The sequence below is a fragment of the Bombina bombina genome, chromosome 1, assembly GCF_027579735.1.
Source record: "Bombina bombina isolate aBomBom1 chromosome 1, aBomBom1.pri, whole genome shotgun sequence".
Taxonomy (NCBI): domain Eukaryota; kingdom Metazoa; phylum Chordata; class Amphibia; order Anura; family Bombinatoridae; genus Bombina; species Bombina bombina.
In genome coordinates this window covers 303,130,545-303,152,750 of record NC_069499.1, presented here as the reverse complement: position 1 = coordinate 303,152,750, position 22,206 = coordinate 303,130,545, and positions in this window count along the sequence as shown.

The following is a 22,206-nucleotide window of genomic DNA, read 5'->3' as shown; positions in this document are numbered from 1 at the left end:
GCCTGGGATAAGCATAAGGCTATCTTACAAACTAGATAAGTTTATACTTTTAGGAAATATCAGGCAGACTTGTCGGGCCTATGGCTCTTATCTACCGTCAAAATCTATGTTTCTGTTTCTATGTTTCTCTTCCTCAGTGCTGCTCCCTAGCTGTTCTCACTGGTCCCCAGCACACCGTGTGATTTATGTAGATCACCGGGTGACTGTGAGAAAACACAACAAATCGTGTGTCATGCGACCACACCGTGTGAGTTAGCAGGTTTGTTATTATTTCTGCGATCCACTGGTGATCTAAAGCACATAACCCAGGAGTAGTTGTAAGCTGAAAAAGAAACATACTGCCCTGAAAAGGTGAAAAGTAAACGTCTGTAAAAGACCTTTAGGCTAAGAACATAACCATAAAACACAATACCATGTGCAGGAGTTCATCGGAGTGAAGAAGCTGGTGCAGTGTCCAATTCAACTAATCGAATGAGATTATTTGACAACTATTTTAATAATCGATTATTAACAATTATTATTATAATCTATTATTATCGATTATATTCATTAGTTGTTGCAGCTCTAAATAGTACCCTATATCAGAATCAGGGAAGTGTAGTTTTTACTTCCTTTCTTCTTTTAAAGGGACAGTAAACACCTTAAGATTTTTATAAAATGTTATGTATAATGAAGCAACTTTGCAAAATATTATCATTTATTTTGCTCACCTTTCATGTAATTTAGCTCTGAAAATTGAGCCATTTCTAATTCTCAGAATTTAAAATGCATCTTGCTGACTTCTTAAAGCTAACTCTGCTACATATATGTTTTTAAAAGATAACATCTATAACTGATAACAACTGCAAAACAATGCACTCTATACTAAAATTATAGCAGGGGCAAACCTTATTATTCAATTACTAAAGCCCTGAACAGCCTACAGATAAGGCAAATGGTAGGTGGAGTTTGGCTATTGAAAACTAATTGCGGTAAAAAGGATGTTAATTTGTTTTAAAAATGTTAAGACTTGGCTGATATGTTATTCTATAGCAATTAGCAACACAACAGAAACTGCTTGTAATCACAAGGTGCTTACTGACCTGGCGGTCTTTTGATTGCAGTGCTGCACTCTGCCTTTTTGACTCATGTCTACTCTTTCTACAGGTCTCTGACATCCAATGCATATTTGTATATTTTAGATAAATGGTAGGATAAGTGTATCTTAGACTTGATTAGTTGCTTCACAATAAAATATAGTTTATTCCCCAGTCCCCACATAACTGTATATCCTCTATATAATGTGACCGTTCACTTTAGCATCAGATGTGTAAAACTGTGCAATAATTTAGAAACTATTTAAAAGCTATTGTAATTAACACGGGCTGGGGATTTTGTTTTATGCCTGATATAACCATGAGTACTGTCCTTAAAATTAACGATCCTATATAAAGTAACTACAGACAGATGCTAAGAAAATATCATTAGGGTAACACTAACTAACAATTTACCTTCTTGCAGCACAGTCAGCCATAAAGAAAGTGCTCTGAGGGATCTTAAAGGTTTGTACTTGTATTGCGGGTAATATACTAAAATGATCCTTTGAGATAAAACTGGCAATCAATACCTTGAAATGTTGAAATTAAATGGAATTGCACCTCATACAAAGAAGATTAGTTTAAAATGTCAGGTGTTAGTACAAAATTCTATAACATACTTTAATCCTATTGGAAGCCATCTAAAGCTACGGAAAGCCATTATAAGATTCCCACGTGTCATGTTTATGGTAACTTTCTATGATTGCTACATTTGGGCATCTTTACCCTTTTGGGAATAGTTGGAAGTTAGGGACATAAAAGCCCTTGTTCTTTAAAGACCTTTAAGTAGTATTGAAATAAATAAACATACAGGCAAAGTGTGAAAGCTTTCTGAAAACATTAACACCCTGTTTGCTGTAGTTGTTTTTCAATGGCCAAACCTCCTTACCATAGTTGGAAGAGCCAATGCGAACTTACTACTTACTGAAGTAAACAAAGGTAGTCACTGTCTTTTTGTTTGCATAAGTTCAATTCAGCTGTCTGGCCTTCTTTTATAATCTTTGCTGAGGCAATTTAGGGAGAGATATGTGCAAGAGTTAGGTTTGTAAAGTCTGCAGTGATCGCTTCCACTTTTCAGGATTGGAAACTCCACAATTTTCAGACCTAAATTATAGAGAAAAACTCTATGGGGCCGAATTCTCAAGCTCCTTCAGGCTCGCCGGAAACAGCAGTTATTAAGCAGTGGTCTAAAGACCGCTGCTCCATAACTTGTCCGCCTGCTCTGAGGCTCCGGACATCAATCCGGCCGACCCTATACGATCGGGCTGATTGACCCCCCCTGCTGGGGGCCGATTGGCTGCGAATCTGCAGGGGGCGGCATTGCACAATCGGTTCACAAGAACTGCTTCTGCAATTATAAATGCCGACAGCATATGCTGTTGGCATTTATCTATGTGCGGCAGACATGATACGCTACATCGTATCATATCCGCTCGCACTTTAATAAATCGGCCCCTATGTGTTTCCTGTCCCTTTAACCCTTTGAGTGCTAAGCACTTTCCCACCTGGGTGATAAGGTTTTTTAAAAGTTTTTTTTTTATTTATATACTTTTAAAAATATATATATTTTTTAACTTTTTTGTTTTTATTTCAGATCCCCAAGACTTACACTGTTGGCGATTACCTTTCCAACTGTGGGTCTTTGGGGTCTGTAGCTGCTTAGATGCCTGAGATACAGGCTTCTAAGCAGCATGCCCCCTGCTCCTATATTTAACATTGTTAATGTTAAATAAAGTTGCACGGTGACGTCATCACGTCATTGCGCGTGACGTCCCCGCACTAAAAGTAAAGCCCCAGCGATGCCTGCCATTATGCAGGCCTGATCGCCGGGGTAGGAACCGGTGGGAGCCCCCAGATCTCCCTCAAAGTGGGAGAGTGCTAGTGACGGCTCTGAGCCGTCATTAGCACCTGACTGAGACAATTTGTGATGGCTCAGAGCCGTCATTAGCACTCAAGGGGTTAAATAGAAAGAGACCTTCGATTAAACAGATGGAACAGAATTTGCTAGAAAGTTTCTGTTGCGGCTGGAGAGGCTCTTTCTAAACTAGGACACTGTTTCACAACCAAAAACCCTGCCAGTAAGTGTCAATTGAAAATCTCATAATGTATTCTCAGCTGTTTCTTATCTGATGTAACAGCTATAAATAGTGAGCTACCATACAGTTTATACTCATTGTAAAGGACTTTATTGACACCCTTTCTTATTGTAGTATAAGTTACAAGTGGAGAGCAAAAATATTAGTGCTATTGTGTGTTAACATATATTGAATGCAATCAAAAGCGTTTCTATTCTTGGGCTCATATTACAAGTCCAAAATTATTTTTTATCGATAGTCACGGGCGAGATTACATATTCATGTCAGATAGAATGGGCGTGGTAAATCCGTCACATAATAGACTTCTCTTGGGGCGTTCAGTAAAATTCATGTTGTAGATTAGCTGAAGGTACGCTAAACTGATGGTGCGCAAATAGTGTTTTTTTTTTTTATGTAGTTCTGTGCTATACAATTAATAATAATGATTTACTTCAGGTCTCAAAAGTGCAATATTTTACAGCACCATTTTTGATTGCACTCAGGCACAGCACTTTACTCATCAGGGATTATATTTATGAGTATATTCATGTAAACAATATTATGGGGTAGATTTAACAAAGGTCGAGCGGACAAGATTCGCTGTAGCAAATCATGTCCGCTCGACCTCACTAAATACCGACAGCATACCCTGTGGTGTAATGCTTGTGCAATGCCGCCCCCTGCTCACTGACATCCAATCAGCCGCTAGCAGGGGCCGTCAATCATCTTGATTGTATCCTAAAAGGTGGCGGAGAAGTTAAGGAGCAGCTGCCTCTTAACTTCCATTTTAGGCGGACCTGAAACGATGGGGCTCTGAAGCAGCATCCGCTGCTTAATAAATGAGTTCAAATCAGCATGGTTTTACGAGAAATAGATCATGTCAAACTAATCTAATTAGATTCTACAAGGAAGTAAGTAAAAATATAGATAAAGGGGAATCAGTTGATGTGATTTACTTGGATTTTGCAAAGGTGTTTGATACAGTGCCACATGAGAGATTAATGTATACAATTAAGGGACTGGTAATAGCTTAAAATATTATCTCATGGATAAATAACTGGATAAAAGACAGGGAGCAACGAGTAGTAGTAAACGGATTATACTCAGATTGGACTAAGGTCATCAGTAGAGTCCCCCAGGAATCCGTACTGGGCACTGTTCTTTTTAATATTTTTATTAATGACTTGAAGCAAGGATTAAATAGCAACATCTCTATTTTTGCAGATGATACAAAAGTGTGTAAGGTCATTAGGTCAGGGCAGGATGAACTTGCTTTCCAGTGCTTGAAAATGCAAGGTTCTACATTTTGGAAGTAAAAATAAGCAAGCAATCTATTAAGGGAGTTGGGAGTAGTAATAGATAACAAGCTAAAGATGGGTGCACAATGCAGGGTAGTTGCTTCTGAGGCTAATAAGATACTAGCATGTATTAAAAGAGGCATTGATGCAAGGGAGGAAAGCATAATTCTGTCACTATATAAATCCCTGGTAAGACCTCACCTTGAGTATGGAGTGCAGTTATGGGGACCAGTCTAAAAAAAAGAAATTGCAGACTTAGAAAAAGTTCAGAGTAGGGACACAAAGCTAATAAAAGGAATGGAGATTTTAAGCGATGAGAAGAGGTTAGCCAAACTGGGTCTGTTTTCTCTAGAAAAAAGTCACATATACAAAAATAGCAGATGCTCTGGTTATTTCAAGGGGCCTATCTATCAAGCTCCGAATGGAGCTTGATGTCCCGTGTTTCTGGCGAGCCTGCAGTTATGAAGCAGCGGTCACAAAGACCGCTGCTCCATAACCTGTCCGTCTGCTCTGAGTAGGCGGATAGACATCGCCGGAAATCAATCTGATCGAGTACAATTGGGTTGATTGACACCCCCTGCAGTGGGCGGCATTGCACCAGCAGTTCTTGTGAGCGAGGTCTGGCGGACCTGATCCGCACTGTTGGATCAGGTCTGCCAGACTTTCTTAAATAGGGGCCCAAGAAAATTGTTTGTGACAAGAGGTCACAATTTAAGGCTGGAGGAAAGGAGATTTAATCTCCTGCAACGTAAATGTTTTTTCTCTGTAAGAGCAATCAAATTGTGGAACTCATTACCTGAGGAGGTAGTAAATGCCAATACCTTAGATACATTTAAAAATGGTTTAGATACATTTCTGGCTAGAATGCAGGGATATAATTGTGTTAAATGGGTCACCTTTTAATGGGATTTAATTTAAACTCATTCTACTATGTTACTATGTTGTCCCTTTCAATGAGCACGCTAATGGTGCTCCCTGCGCTGTCCATTAGGCGTATATGGTGTTCTAAAAAAGTTTCAGTCGATACTCTCGTTAAAATTTGTCATCATCCTCTTATAATGCATTATACCTAGAATGAGATTGAGAGCAAGATAAAGCACCCTGCACTATTGATTGAGCTCAACTTGTTATTTACCCCTCAATTTTTATATAGTAGATTGCCATATTTTGCTATAATAAAAAAAAAAAAAACTATTTTTTTTGCACACAAATTTCTGAAATCAGCTTGGATTTTTGATTTAGTATTCTGTCATTTCAAACCATTAGAAGCACTTCTGATCGAATTAGATAGGGAAATAAAATGTTCCCAGGTCATATATTGGCTTCTCATTGATTTAAACTTAAAACAACTATATGTATGCATTTTGCTTTTCATTGAACTTCACAGAAATTTTTACAGACCTTCATGGAAGGAAGTTTTAAGCAGCCAATAGGACATGACTGCATCATAAAAATAATAATAATACATTGTATTGCCCTTTATATGACCTTGTAAATTAGATGAATTTTAGCAGTATAATTTGGATGTCACCGAAGAAGAGGCAGGATAGTTCTGAACAGAAAAAATATAATTATTTTAATTAACATCTACATTTTATTTAAATAAGCTACACATACTTACACATATTAAAACATATTTTAAGACAAGCTTTTTTCAAAATTTTTTTTAGTAATATTCAAAATGATCAGTGGTGAGTAGGAGGAAGAGATGGAAAATAAGAGGGGAGGTGAAAAAAATGTGAATGAATGAAGAATTAAAGGCCAATTTAACAAATGTCTTGCGGACCTGATCCGACAGTGCGGATCAGGTCCGCAAGACATCGCTGAATGCGGAGAGCAATACGCTCTCCGTATTCAGCATTGCACTAGCAGCTCACAAGAGCTGCTGGTGCAAAGCCGCTCCCTGCAGATTCGTGGCCAATGTGCTGCCAGAAGGGGGGTGTCAATCAACCCGATCATACTCGATCGTGTTGAATTCCGGCGATTCCTGTCAGCCTGGAGCAGGCGGACAGGGTTATGGAGCAGCGGTCTTTGTGACCGCTGCTCCATAATTTGTGTTTCTGACGAGTCTGAAGACTCAACCAGAAACATGGGCCTTCAAGCTCCGTTCGGTGCTTGATAGATAGGCACCATAGATGGAAAGGGAATGATAATGTAAGAGTGATATGAGATTAATGAGAGAGAGGAATGTGAGAAATGGGTCATATTTGTGGGAAAGGACCCAAGTGAGAAATGTGTAAGGGGAGACGAAGCAGACAGAAAAAAATGTGAATGTCAGGAGGGAGTTTGAGAGAGAGAGAGTAGGGAAAGAGGGGTTTGAGAGGCAGCTTGGTAACCTAGGACTTCCTCCCAATCCTACAACTAGGTTCTGAGTCAAACAATGTCAATTCCACACCTCCACCTTCAGTTCCCATCACTGTCCTCTTTTGTTTCATAGGTGGGCATATCTCCTACACCTGGTGGAAACGTTGCAGCAGATACTGAACAATAACCCTGCTACTGCTGCAAACGAGGCTGCTCCTCTACATGATTGAGCCAGAGGAGCAAACAATGTCCTTGGAAATGATATTGTAATCTGTGAAACAGAGAAACAGTGCTTTTTCCACTTACACAAATAAAAGCAGACATGGACTCTGTACTGGTACTACTGCAATAGCAATTATGTCTTCAATTAGATGAGGTGTACTAGTAATATTCTCTATGAATATCTATATAATAAAATATTAAATATGTATCTATATTTCCTAGATCAATATAGAAAACGAAAGTTAAATAAAATTGCAGTAATGTGCACTATCTAAAAAAAAGGGTTAAACTTTAATTAAAACAATTGTATTCTACAAAAAAGTCTGCAGGGCTACCTATCAGTCACTAATAATGCTGCTTCTGCCACAAGTCATGGTAGTGGGGGGCACTGCATATCTCCTACTCCTGGTGGACATGGGAATGAATGTTGGCGTTGGTACTACTGCAAAAGCAATTATGTTAGATAGATAGATAATATAATATTAAATATATGTGCTAGATAAATATAGTAAACAAAAGTTAAAAAATTGCAGTAATGTTCACTATCTACATTTTGCAGAAAAAGGGTTAAACTTTAATTAAAACAAGTGTATTCCACACAAAAAAAGTCTGCAGGACTACCTATCAGTCACTGGCTTTGCTCCCACGGAAACATAATAAAGTAAACGTGCAGTTTAAAACAGTTTAAAAAAGAAAATAGAACTGTTTTTCTGCATACAAATAGTTAAAGCTTAATTCTTATTTTTTTGCACCCCTAAAAAAAGAAGGGTCCAGTAGCTATCAGTCGCATGCTATGGCCCCACAGTAAAAGTAAATGTGCAGTTTTTTAATTAAACGTTACCTAACTGCAATAAAAGTGCCGTTTTAAACAACTTTTCGATTTACTTCTATTATCTAATTTGCTTTGCTCACTTGGCATCCTTTGGTGAAAAGCATACCTAGGTAGACTCAGGAGCCGCAATGCACAACTGGGAGCTAGCTGCTGATTGGTGGCTACAAATATATGCCCTCTCGTTTTTGGGTCACCTGATGTGTTTAGCTAAAATTGTTTAAAATTGTATGTTCTATCTGGATTATAAAAGGAAAAATTGCTTTAAATAATAATAAAAACATGTTTTGCTGTAAAGGAAAAATCTATTAATTGTTGAAAAGAAGGTGTTTCCGATAACTAATATGATCAAATTCTCACTGGTTGTAAAAGTGTAATATCCTATATAATAAAAGGCCAGGTATGTTTGTCAGATTCAGTCAGGTGCAGTAGAGACTGCACAAGGACAAACATACCTGGCCTTGAGCAGCAGAGGAGTGCGCACTGTGGAAGCTGCCTGGTGGGGGCGTGGTCGTGCGTGCCGTGATGGGGGCGTTACCGGGCATGATTGATGGGGGTGTGACCGACGGGTGTGACAAGGGGTGTTACCGGGCGGTAGCGTGCGTGAAGGGGTGTGGCCGATGGGAGCAGCCATGGTGGCAGCGACATGGTCAAGTGAGAGAGAAAAACAGAGGGGAGAGCAAAACAGAGGTGAGAGAGGAGGGGGAGACAGAGAGACCAAAAGAGAGGGGGGAGAGACCAAAAGAGAGGAGGTAAAGAGCAAAAGAGAGGGGGGAAAGAGAGAAAGAGAGAGGGGAAAGAGAGCGAGAGCGAAAGAGAGGGGAGAGAGAGCAAAAGAGAGGAGAAATAGGAAAAGAGTCAAGAGAGAGCAAAAGAGAGGAGGGGGAGCAAAAGAGAGGAGGGGGAGCAAAAGAGAGGAGGGAGAGAGAGAGCAAAAGAGGGGGGAGAGAGAGAGCAAAAGAGGGGGGGAGAGAGCAAAAGAGAGGGGAAAGAGAGAGAGCAAAGGAGAAGAGAGAGAGTAAAAGAGGGGGAGAGAGAGAGCAAAAGAGGGGGGAGAGAGCAAAAGAGGGAGGAGATAGAGAGCAAAAGAGAGGGGAGAGAGAGCAAAAGAGAGGGGGAGAGAGAGAGAGAGCAAAATAGGGGGGAGAGAGAGAGAGAGCAAAATAGAGGGGAGAGAGAGAGAGCAAAAGAGGGGGGAGAGAGAGCAAAAGAGGGGGGGAGAGAGACCAAAAGAGAGGAGGAGAGAGCACAAAAGAGAGGGGAGAGAGCAGAAGAGGGGGGAGAGAGAGAGAGAACAAAAGAGGGGAGAGGGAGCAAAAGAGGTGGGAGAGAGCAAAAGAGGGGGAGAGAGAGCACAAGAGGGGGAGAGAGAGAGCAAAAGAGGGGGAGAGAGAGCGCAAAAGAGGGGGAGAGAGAGAGCTCAAAAGAGAGGGGGGAGAGAGAGGGAGCAAGGGTTGGAACCACGGTATTTAAAGAAATTGGTCCATGTACAGGAGCTTTAGGACTAGTTTTTTATAAAATGTTTTAATGTTTTACTAATTATGTGATATATTTGCTATAGTATATGTGGTGTGTGGTTAAGCAACAGGGTAGTAAGGAATTCATTTTTCACCAAACCAAGAAGACAGGATAAAAAAGTGTCACTTGACTCCTAAGAAAGCCCGCTTGGCAATGGCTAGAGGGGTGAAACACACATAGCATTACATCATAAATATGAGGTTAGCACCAGCAAAGGATCTCAGCTAAAGCTTTAACAATGCATGCAATGTACAAAAATGTTGGATAAAGACATAAGTTGTAAATGCAAAAGCGTTTTGCTTTTTGTGTTGCTACACTCATACTGTATGAACATCTGGATGTGTGCAATAATTCTTAGAGGACTAATTTGTCAGTATACTCTGCTGGTCTAGTGAGTTACAAATGTTCAAGTTTGCAGCATTAGTTATCAATAGATCTGTTTAAGGACAGACTCTGGGAGGACAAGTTACTCTTGAGTGGGATATAAAATTGTGGACTGGGAACTGTTTAATCAACTTTGTTAATTAATCTACTAGCTTCTGCATGACATGGTGCTTTTGATACCTGTATTGGGAATTGTTGGAATGTTGCAAACTTGCTGAAGGCACTGATGTTGGAAATTAAGAAACCATTTCCTAAATGGGTAATAATTCAATCATTGGCTAAAAGTATATGGGCACATACCAAAACATCCAATAATTCTATTAGTATATGCAAACTGGTCGAATATTCTGCCAAAGCTTGAAATTTAAATACTGTATAAACATGGACTGTAACATTCCGTTGTATCCGCAGAAGGCTGTTTTACATTATCACTACATATTTTAACCTATTGTTAATACAATTACTCATAACGTGATCTATGTTTTCTGAGCTTTTTGTTGTGGGTCTTGAATAACACTGACTCAATGTATTTTGTAAGTTCTGAACATGATCTGTCATATTATAATACCTCTCAATTTTTGGTTTCGATATATATACACACAGATATATTTATATGACAAAGAGTGGTTTTAGTTTTTACAACGGTACTTTTCAGGCCTTCATTACAGTATTTGCCCTTACCATTTCTACTGGATGACTAATCCATGTATCAACCATATTTTCTCTAAAAGGAATGAGTCTACAAATGGCTCTTGAGCCTTTTACCCTTCAACTTAAAGGGATAGGAAAGGCTAAATTTAACTTGCATGATTCAGATAGAGCATGTCATTTTAAAACACTTTTAAATTCACTTCTATTTTCAAATGTCCCTTGTTAAAAATGAATTTGCACATATCATACACTAGTGGGGCTGCTGCTAAATGGTGCCTGCACAGATTTGTCTCTTGTGATTGGCTAACTAGATATGTTCAGCTTCCTGCCAGTAGTGCAATGCTGTCCCGTCAGAAGTAAATAGTAAAGTTGTTTAAAATTGTGTGTTCTATCTGAATCATAAAAGAAAATTTGGGGGTTTACTATACCTTTAAGATCATTATCCCTTGTTTTGGTGTTGCTCTTTTTTGTAAAAATCCCTTTTGCAAGTCTACTAGCAATGTGATTAAAAAAAACGCCAAAAAACATGCACCTAGGCAATACAAGAATTAGGCCAAATAGACCACCACCTAAGACCTCACTTGTAATGGGGTCTGGTAACAGGGCATAGAAAAAAGTGTGCTTTTTGTTTTCTTCTTTTGTCCTGGGGAAAGTTAGTTTCTGGGTTTCTGGTACCATAGCTCCCAGATTCCTGCTGACACAGCCAGATGTTCTAACCCTCAAAGCAACTTGAACACAACCACAAGTTTTCTGACGGTTGTAAAGTGCAGACTCCTCCCTTCTTTCCACCTTCTACTTGCCCCAATGTGGTGCCATCAGCCTCAAAATAATCAGGAGGCAGGAGGACACAGACAGCAATGAACATGTAAGAGGGATGGGGGGGGGGCTGTACTAGGGGCAATGAGTTTAGCTCTTACTTGCGCTTCTGCATACTCATAATCTGCACCTGCTTTACATATCTCAAGCTGCTGATGAGACTTCTTAGGTAATCCCGCCAGATTTGAGAGCTTTACAGAATCAGACCCTAAATGAGGAGCAAAACATTTATTGGAGTATAGGAGTATATGTGTTGTATGGCGTTATTTTTTCACACAGTCATCAGAGAGGGTTTTGAGGCATTGCTCAGCAATTACAGAGAACATACCTCATGCTCAGTTCTGCATAGTTGGGTTGCAATAATATGTATTCCACTGGGATAGCCAATGGTAAAGCCTTACATGTGTATTATCTATATGAGCATATCTGGTGCACAGGAAGGTGAGATGACAGACCTAATACCATTCATGTTTATTGATGGACAGGCCAAAGCAAATCTTCTACACCAGGCAAGTGTACCCATGACAGCAATATGAAATGTAAACTATCATATGACTGTTCATTCTTACAACAAAACTCACAGAATTGTACTCCATGTGAGACAGACTTCATCACCTTTATATGCAAAGCTTAGAGGAGAAAAGGGAGAGAGCTTATAGGATGAAACCTTCAAGTATATTATTAAGGAATTTAATGAAGCTAAGGTTAACAGCATTTTTACAAAAAAGAGCAACACCAGAACAAGGGATAATGAATGATCTTAAAGGTATAGTAAACCCCAAAATGTTCTTTTATAATTCAGATAGAACATACAATTTTAAACAACTTTACTATTTACTTCTATTATCAAAGTTGCTTCATTCTCTTGTTATCCATTGCTGAAGGGACAGCATTGCACTACTGGCAGGAAGCTGAGCACATCTAGTCAATTACAAGAGACAAATGTGTGCAGGCACCAATTAGCAGCAGCCCCCACTAGTGTTAGGATATGTGCGTATTTATTTTTAACAAGGGATACTAAGAGAACGAAGCACATTTGAAAATAGAAGTGAATTTAAAAGTGTTTTAAAATGACATGCTCTATCTGAATCATGCAAGTTTAATTTAGCCTTTCCTATCCCTTTAAGTTGAAGGGTAAAGGCTCAAGAGCCATTTGTAGACTCATTCCTTTTAGAGAAAATATGGTTGATACATGGATTAGTCATCCAGTAGAAGTGGTAAGGGCAAATACTGTAAGGGAATGTATTAATGTCAGGGAATGCATATAGCTATTGTAACAATTATTTAATCTTACACTTCAGAAGGAAGACACAGAATTACAGGAACTGCTTAAATGATTTGTCACTGAAGAAGTAGACTAGACTCTAAATGAAATAGTACTAATATACTGTTTTAAAATTAAAATGATTAATTTATATGTTTATCAAAATGAATAGTATGGTTAAAGTTACATCAATGTAATGTGGTTGCATCTAAACAAGGGCCTTATACAATGTATTATAGTTTTTTATTTGCTTGATTAACAAATGTTACTGTGATAAAATAATAAATGTTTAAATGGTTGTGGGGCGTGTTGCTTTATAGCCACAAAGGCTTTGGAGTTGCCCTTATTGTGATCTCTAGGGATAAATGGTGAGACAAATGTCAAAATAAACTTTTCATGGATCAGACGAAACATGCAATTTTAAGATTTTTTTCAGATTACTTATTCAAACTTACTTTATTCTCTTGGTATCCTGTAAAAAAGCACATCTAGGTAGGCTCAGGAGCAGGAAATTGGTGTCCACCTGCACATTCTTTGGGCTAACTTTATAGTTATTTGCTAACAACAGTGCAATAATAAAATGCTCTAACACATAAGATGCTAACACATTAGAGTATTTTCTTTGTGCACTTTTACTGTATGTATCTTTATGTTGCTTTAAAGGACCACTAAACACTAGAATATTATAATCAATGCAAAAGCACTTAGTTTGAATTTCAAGTGAGTAGTAGATTTTTTCTGACACATTTCAAAGTTAGTTATATTTTCATTGCATCATGTGACAGCCATCAGCCAATCGCAAAATGCATATGTATATATTCTGTGAATTTTTGCACATGCTCAGTAGAGCTGGTGCCACAGAAAGGGGGTTTATAAAAAGACTGTATACATTTAGATAGTGGAGGTAAATTGGAAAGTTGTTTAAAATGTTGTGCTCTATATGCTTTGGGTTCCGGTGGAGGAGGAGTCAGACAGGTGTTGCTGAGCTCGCACCTCCAGTCCTGCAATTCTTGGCGGTGGTTATTCCCGCGCCTTGCCCCAGGCTCTGGGGCTGTTTTATGGGGCAGTCAGCAAAATCGCCTCTGGAACCTTTCCGGTGGACCACCAACCCACTGGCAATCGCACTGAGCCTATTATTTATATTAACTGCCTTACCTGGCCTCTGATAGGGGTTTGCTATACTACCTACGTCCCGGGTTACCCTTCTCTTTTTCCCTCTCTCAGAGGAACTTTGTTGCCTGCACAAGCGGTGACACCCCCCCAGCCTGCCCCCCCCCCCCCCCCCCGCTGGGCTAACCCCGGGAACTAAGTGTACAGTGCACTCTCTTCATCTCACTGGCTGTGCTGCTGTGGACGCTTCTCGCTGTTGGACTGCTGCTCCCGCTGCCGGGTGTTTTGCTCGCTCCCTCCCCCACCGGTGCTGCGCGGGAGGGAGCTGGGTCCGTCTCTGGATAGAGGACCGGTGGTGGAGCCTCTCTTCCCTGTGCTGCTGCTGGTGTCTGGGCTGGCGCTCCTCTCTCCCCTCCCACCGCTGCTGCGAGAGGGGAGTTGAGGTTGGAGTTTTCAGCGGTGCTGGATATCGGAAGGTTCCCAGATGATGTCATTGCAACCTGAACAGGTATCTACAGCCTGACAAGGATCCTGGTGGGCGGGTAGGCAGCGCGAAGGGGGTGAGTCACTGAGAACTGTCTTTTCTATACAATACCTCATATTGGTTTGTTGAATCCGCTACACTGAAATTTTAAAAGCAACACAGAGGCCAATTTGGAGGTTTGCTAAGTAGGGGGTACTTATACAACAGAAAGCAAATATCTGCTGTTTATCTAAAGGAGGACTCTCGAAGGGCATGGGAGAGAGGTGAAGGGGGAAGAGATCGGGGAATATACACTACCCCTAACGGACGGACAGTCTTATCAGGGTCTAAGAGACTTTAAAAAAAAAAAGAAAAAAAAAATCATTGGCTCCGGAATAGAGGGTGAGGGGTGAGAAGATAAGAAGGAAGGAAAAAGAAAGTCAATATACGGCTTCTTGACTACTATATCCCCCCCCCCCAGAGACTCTGAACTTGGTTGCTGTTCTACCAAGGAACTCTATACTGTTTAATCAGATACAATGTTGCAATTTGTCAATGAGTTTGATTGCTCTCTTTGAAAACTGTATATTTGTGACAGAACAAATGTAAACTTGAAACTGTTATTGCTTTAATCTGGTTAAGAGTTTGGAACTCTTTCTTTCCACTCTATATATTACTACCTTTAATTAAAAAGGTGATATTTAACTGGGGTTAGGCGGGAATTTCTTTGCCCTTTCTTTAACTGTAACAGCCACATCTGCAAAAAAAGGGCAAGAATTGAATGTGATAAGGAGGGAGAGGAAGGGAAAAAGAGATTTTTGGGGAAATAGTGGCAACTTTTTTTTTTTTTTTTTTTCTAAAATCATCTCTCTTAGCTCAATTTGCAATCTTAGGGTGCATTATTTTTCTATGTGCTGGAGACCATAAAATTTGCAAAAAGTCTATAGGGTACTGGTGTTCCCTGCATTTAGGAGAAGTTTTATTGGATTAGAGTTTTCATTATTTATTTAATCATTTCAGTTTGGCGAGTGAAAATATCACGGCTATCTAAAGTTAAACTGATAACTGATTAATCTATAGGGCTGATTTAAGCATAAAAACCCCCCCTAATCTCTTTCGGACCACTCTCAAAATTAGTCACTTGTCCATGTGCATAGTGTGAAATCACTTTGGGAACTTCATTTGATGGTCACCTCACTTATCCAACTACTATAGGACACCATAACACTTAGCACATCACATTCACAATAGGTGCAGCCCCAGCACCCATCCGCTGTAAATTCACTTAGGGGCCACTTAATCCCCCTTTTTTTTCTTTTTTATCTTCTTCACTGTGTTTTTTTTTTTTCTCTCCTCCCTCACCTCACAATCCCACACTAGTTTGCGCAATTCATTTAATTCACCTAGGCACCGTAATATTGGCACTCCAGTCTTGGTGCACGCACCAACACCCCATAGACATAATCACTGGGGTCATTCATCTCCCTTTCCACTTTCCCTTTTTTTCTTTTTTTTTCACCACCACTAGTATATGGACAAGTTTCTCGGTACCTCTGCCAAAACATCCTCACCAATAATGGCAGGCAGACAAAGGGATAAAAAACTTAAGAGCACACAAGACCCTGTAGCTGATGTTCAATCAGTCCTCTCAAACACAACCATACCTGAAGTACTAAATATTCAAAGTCTAGTTACCAGCATCTCTGAGGCCCTTTCTCCTAAATTTGATGTTTTAAGGCTAGAAATTAAACAGGATATTTCCTCCCTATCGCAAGAAATCAGACAATTCTCCTCTAGAATGCAGGAGGTTGAGCAGAGAGTGTCTGATCTAGAAGACCTGACTCTCTCACAAAGCTCTAAGCTTGGTAATCTTAGCAGCAGTACTCAAAAAATCCTCTCGAGGCTAGAAGATCTAGAAAATCGTAGCAGGAGAAATAATATCAGAATAATAGGCCTCCCAGAGGAGAAGCAATACGAAGATCTAGCCTTTTTTATCTCTGATACTTTAAAGACAGCTCTTAAATTTCCACCCTCATACCACAGTATCTTGGTAGAGAGGGCGCATAGGCTGGGCCCATCACACACAGTTAATAAAAATGCTAATAGGCCGAGACCAGTTATCGCAAAATTACTCAATTACCAAGATAAAGTTTTACTTCTACAACATTTTCGTAAAACTCAACCTCTTATTATTAACGGATCCTTATTTTTCAAGATTTCTCGGCTGACACGGCCTCCAGGAGGAGGGCTCTGGCACCTACATGTACTAAATTTATAAACTCGGGATTTAACGCAACAATAATCTATCCAGCTAAACTTAAAGTAACAGTGAATTATTCAGTACATCACTTCTTGGAGGTACATGCAGCCGAGAAATTCTTTTCATCTTTGGATTCACCAGCATTAGATAGAATAACCCTTAGTTAGTCAGAGTAGGCTCAATAGCTGGGACAATCCCTTAGATAGGGATAGATGGGGCATTTAGGGAAAATGCTAGGGTTCCCCCTCCTCCCTTTTTCTTCTTTTTTTTTTTTTTTTTTTTTCTCTCAATTCTCCTCCCTATTTTCTTTTCTTTTTTTTTTTCTCTTTCTCCAGCTCTCTCTCTCTCCCCCCCAGATAAGTTCTAAAGCCACAGAAAAATAGATAAACTTAGGATAATATCCTGGAATGTGGGAGGGATTTCTACTCCCATTAAACGGAAAACCATACTGACACAATTGAGGAAATATAAGACGGATATAGGGTTAATTCAGGAAACACACCTTAACTCAGTTGAATCTCTTAAACTTAGAGCCTCGTGGGTCAGAGAAGTTTTCTATGCGCCAAGTGTTGGCAAGAAAAGGGGAGTGGCTATTCTAATTGGGAAAAAGACTCAGCTCGAGGTTGTGCACTGTGAGCCCAATCCGGGGGGAAGATTTGTTCTGTTAAAAGTAAGAATCGCTCAGGAAATGTATACGATTTGTAATGTCTATGGTCCTAACGTATTTGACCCAGAATTCTGGAATAAAATACAATCTAAACTTCTTTTGTATAGCCAGGGGCACCTAATTATCGGAGGGGATTTTAATATGGCACCGCAATGCCCGCTTGATAGGTTTCGAGAAACTACGAAACAGAAAAAACATAAAAAAGATAACCTAGAATTTAAAATGTTTAAGAAAATAGAGCAAAATTTAGCACTGCGGGATATCTGGCGAGTTCAGAACCCGGACATGCAGGAATTCACCTGTCTTTCAAAAGGACACAAGACTCTTTCACGAATAGATCTATTTCTTATAGATGAGCGCCTAGGTTCTTTAACGGTGCAAGCAGGAATCACTCCTATATTATTATCAGATCATGCCCCCATTACCTTGGATATCCAGCTTAAACACCCATGGCCCAAATCTCTGAGGTTTTTCTTTCCATACTATCTAGCGACAGATATGAAATTTAAAACCCGTCTTAGGTCTAACTTTGAGGATTTTTTACGCTTTAACTCTGAGTATATCGATCGCCCAGAACTACTCTGGGATACCGCTAAAGCGGTTCTCAGAGGAGAAATCTTAGCCTATAATATAGCCCTAACCAAGAAACTGAAGTTAAGAGAAAAAGAAATAAACAAGGCATTATCCAACTCATATAACAAATTTCTGCTCCATAAAAATGCCCTAAACTGGGCTAAGAATGTACAAGCTAAAGAAGCTAGGGATACATTTGTCTTGTCCCAGCAAGCCCAAAAAGAATTAAAAATTCAGGCTAAGCTCTACAGATTTGGGAACAAGTCTGGAAAGATGATGTCCAGACTGGTCAATAATGAAAAAAAACAACCTCATATTGAAGAACTTTTAGATAAGGATGAGCTAATTTCGAATCCCAATAAAATCGCATCTGCACTGGTGGAATATTATCAAGCTATATACTCTTGTAAAAGTTATGATCAGGATAACGCTGCAGAGTTTTGGAACAAGATCGTTAGCCCCTCACTTACCGATGACTGTATCAGTACTCTCAATTCTCCTATATCTTTACAAGAAGTAAATGAGGCAATTTCTAAACTACCTATCAATAAAGCAGCTGGGCCGGATGGACTACCTAGTGAATTTTATAAAATACTATCTGCAGAAATTTCTCTGTATCTAACAAATTTATACAATGACTTCTATATTAATGGTAAACCAGTTTCTGCTTCATTTTCTTCTTCCCACACAACCTTAATTCTTAAGTCAGGGAAGGACCCAAGGCTTTAAGAATCATATAGACCAATAGCCTTACTTAATTCAGACTATAAGATTCTAACGTCTATCTTAGCATCCAGATTACAATTAATTCTACCAAAAGTAGTCCATCCGGACCAAGTGGGCTTCCTAAATAGACGAAACTCATCTGCCAAAATTAGGGAGGTATTAGCTACATTGGAATACTTTGAAAAGATTCCTCTGATTAGAGAGGGGAGAGAGGAAGAACTCGGGGCACCGGACATGGCGATTCTTTCCATTGATGCAGAAAAAGCATTCGATTCTGTCACATTTAAACATCTTAATACATCTCTGTTGAAGTTTGGAATTAAGGGCAAATTCCCTGATTTTGTAGAGAGTCTCTATAAAAGCTCAGCCACAAGCTTGATAATCAATGGAACGGTGTCCCTGCCAATAACTCTGGAAAGAGGAACGCGTCAGGGTTGTCCTCTCTCTCCTCTTCTGTTTGATGTTGCTATCGAGCCCCTAGCAATTATGATAAGACAAAGTTTGGAGGGAATAAAGATCTCAAACCATGAGATGAAAATAGGTCTATATGCAGACGACGTTTTGTTGTATCTATCAAACACTAAAATTAACATTCCAAAACTAATGCAGATAATCTACCAGTTTGGTACCTTTTCAGGTTATAAAATAAACGCAGCCAAATCAGAAATTTTCTGGATTCGTAGGACAAGTGACTCATGTTTAGAAAATCCATTCAAAAGAGTAGCAGATTCATTTAAATATCTAGGGATAACTATCCCGGTGAATTCGGATAATCTTTATGAATTTAATATTCCCCCAATTGTTAGACAATTTAAGGAAAAGCTCAGAATATGGCAAAGCTTACCACTCTCAATTTCGGGACGAGTAGCATTAGTTAAAATGATCCTCCTTCCGAAACTGCTGTACATACTTCAGAATATCCCAATAATTCTTCTTAAAAAGGATGTACGGTTGATTAATGGTTTAATCAGACAATTTCTTTGGCAGGGGAAAAGAGCACGAATATCTTTTAATAAACTCTCTCTTCCACGTGAATTTGGAGGCCTAGCACTCCCAGACATTAGAGCATACAACCTCAGCTTCCTGGCACGAATAGTGGCAGATTGGATCTTGTCAAAAGACTATATTCTAAATAATCAGCTTGAGAACAACATATGTAGTCCCTACCTCCCCTCAGCACTTTTACACTCCCCCCCTAAGGAGTTACCTCCAGAAATTAAAAGACTAAAAGTAATCTATAATCCTATCAGGGCATGGTGGAAAATAGCAAAAACTTTTTTCAATTTTTCAATTAACTCCAAGGTTTCGCACTACCTTCCCTTGATAGGAAATCCAAAATTCCAACCTGGGTTACACTCTGAAGTTTTCAATAGATGGCATAAGAATGGGCTGAATAAATTGACATTGCTGATAGACAGTGATAGAAAAACTATTAAAACATTTGAAGTATTAAAAGAGGAATTTAGTTTACCTAACAAAGACTTCTTCGCTTACTTACAGATAAGGCATTTTCTGTTTGAATTAATTAGAGAAGAGGGCTGGGGCTGGAAACTAGGAAAACTTGAAAACTGGCTTATACTTATGAAGGTCGATCGTATGTCTATTTCTGTGGGCTATCACTTATTGGGTGCTAGCAGGGGTAATTTAAATCTGACAAGAATTGCTTCAGCATGGACCTCACTCGCAGCACAGAATAGGATTGACCCAAAAATTTTGCAATACTCTATAGCTAAAGTGGCTAGGACTACTCTCTCTGCTACATGGCGGGAAGCACATTTTAAGTTACTTCACAGGGCATACTTCACTCCGGAAAGGGGTCTTAGGGTGCACAACTCGAGCTATAATAAATGCCCTAAATGTTCTCTTTCAGCAGCAGACATAGAACATATGTTCTGGTTCTGCCCAAAAGTGAGAAATACTTGGCGTAAATTAGAATACTGGCTGAATTGGGTACTCAAAATTCCATCCATAACCCTTACCTTATCCCAGGTTATATTATGTATTGATGACTTAAACAAGCGCCATCCTAATGATAAAATAGTCTCCATCTCCATTTTAGCCACTAGATATTTGTTATGCAAAAAATGGAAAATGCGGTCTGTACCAAGTGTGTCGGAAATTCAGAATTGTTTGAATTGTTTACTAGAACAAAAGGATACAGATATCAACAATGAAGATGATATAACGAATTTCTTCAGTAAATGGGCAGTATACATTAAGTCACTTCCTGAAAACGAAAGAGATTATATGATCTTTCCTTTCCAAAATTCTGAACTGGTCTTGTTGGACATATGGTAAACGGAGTGGTGGGGGTGATGGGAGAGAGCTGGTTTTCTTTTCTTTCTTTTCCTTTTTTTTTTTCTTCCCCCTTTCCTTTAATCTTAAATAGAAAACCCCAACATAAGGTGACTTAAGGCAATAATGCTTCTTTTTTTTTGTTTTTTTTGCGGACTTAAAGAAAAATATTCTTACTTTATTTTTTTTCCCTTTGGGAAAATTGTCAGTTAGAGGCTACTTAATATAACCTGCTTTTGTCCTTATATTGAAATTATTTGAACTCTAAGATGGTGATAATTGTTTTTCTTATCCCTTTTTTTCAAATATTGCTATGAATCAAGTCCGCATCATTGTATAATTCGCCTTTCTGTTGGTTAATAAAGAACAATTAAAAAAAAAAAATGTTGTGCTCTATCTGAATCATGAAAGTTCTAACTATCATTTGAATGTTATACTAATTTAAGCTCAACTGGAGCTTTTTTGTAAGTATATTAAAGTTGTATAGGTTGAACTTGATGGACTTCTGTTTTTTTTTAACCTCATTTACTATGTTACTATGTATCCAAGATTATTAGTTGGTGGTTCTGGTGATCATGTACACACATATCTGTTGTCTCTCAAAGCCTAAAGGGACACTAAACTCAAGCATGAATTAGGTAGAACATACTCTTTCAAACAACTTTACAGTTTACTTCTATTACCAAATTTTCTTAATTCTCTTGATATCATTTGTTGATGGAGCAGCAGTGCACTGCTGGTTGCTAACTGAAACATGGAGTGAGACAATAACAATAGGTATACAACATATGCAGTCATCAATCAGCAGCTAGCACCCAGGTGCTTTGCTGCTCCTGAGCTTACCTAGATAAACCCTTCAACAAAACATTACAAGAGAAGGAAGCAAATTAAATAATAGAAGTTGGAAAATTGAGTGCTCTGTCTAAATCATGAATGTCTACTTCAAGGGAAGGGGAGCATGCTATGTGTATTCTGTATTTTGTACAATCAATGCCATGGGTTTCCTTTTTAATTATATTTGGCACCATTTATCAAGCTGCAAAGGCAACTTTAGAGCCCTTGTGGTGTAGTCTTGCTCATAGTAAGACCACTGCTCACAAGTTGCTCCACCACCTAAGGGCTAAATCATGCCTAGCTGGTTTGTCCAAGGTGATTGGCAGGCCCTTTTCTTGTGCAATTGGTCACGCAAGAGAATGGGGTGGTACTGCACAAGCAGTTGTTTGTGCAGTAATAAATGCAGGCAATGGATGCTGCTCATCTGCTGCCCACTTGCTGCTTTTATGGGAACTTAGTCTTCCTTCCTCATGAAAAATTGAGTCCATAGTGTACATGTATAAATATAAAGTTTCTCAATGTATCCAGAACAAAAGTAGGTAGAAGTGTGCATGCCAAGGGGTTACTGCACACCCCAGTAACTGTAACACAAGTCTAAACTGGCAGCACAACAAGTAGGCAGATACACAAGACAACTGGACTACGTGTTGGGCAACATGCCCTTATTCATGAAGGGCATGTTGTCTGAAATGTAGTCTATTTGTCTTGTGCAGATGCTACTTTTGATGAAATAAAGCGAGTTCTTTACTTTTAAGTGGTGCTGCCAGTTTGGACTGTTCATGTATAAATATATCACAGAAGAACAGTTAATGGTTCAAGTTTGTTATGTAGTAATTACAAT